This window comes from Hipposideros armiger, unplaced genomic scaffold (genome assembly GCF_001890085.2).
Source record: "Hipposideros armiger isolate ML-2016 unplaced genomic scaffold, ASM189008v1 scaffold_769, whole genome shotgun sequence".
Classification (NCBI taxonomy): Eukaryota; Metazoa; Chordata; class Mammalia; order Chiroptera; family Hipposideridae; genus Hipposideros; species Hipposideros armiger.
In genome coordinates this window covers 508,969-509,674 of record NW_017732119.1, presented here as the reverse complement: position 1 = coordinate 509,674, position 706 = coordinate 508,969, and positions in this window count along the sequence as shown.

Genomic DNA, 706 nt, shown 5'->3' with positions numbered 1-706 from the left:
AGTCTCACCTGAATGAGGTAGAGAAAGCCTCAAGATGAAGATGTAAACATGGCAGAGACTAGACCCTGCAGAACCATGTGGAATGTTAAAGACTTAAACATTAATTAATTAATCAATCAATTAATAAAATAAAATAAAATAAAATAAAATAAAATAAAATAAAAAATCCTAAGAGAAAAAGGGTAGTCAGTGAAGTGCTTTTAGTTGAAAAGTGTTAATGACAGGATTTCTATTGTGAGAGATCACCTCAGCGGTGTAATCAGCACTCTAGAGAAAGGACACAGCGGCTGTAAAGACATCAGTTGGGGAGTTATTATAACAGTATATGAGAGAAATGTCGGCAGTGTGGAGTTAGGCAGTGTCAGAGGAGATGATGTGGAGCAGACAGAATCAAAAGATATTTCGAAGGAACATATCATGAATTTAATGGACAGGATTTTGGGATGGATTACATAGACACTGAGGGTGAATCACAGTGGTTTAAGGATTACACCTGAGTTTTTGACCTGTTAAATGGAATGAAGTATGATATCCTTCACTGAGATAAGGAAAATCAGAGAATAATCACTTAGAGATAGGGAAGCGTGTCTATAAGGACCTTGATTTTGGAAGTATAAAGATAGGGAGAAAGAATATTTCCTCTCTCTTCCTGTTGCCTAAGGGGCAACTTTTTATTATACGTATTTCACTTTTTGATGTGCAAAGG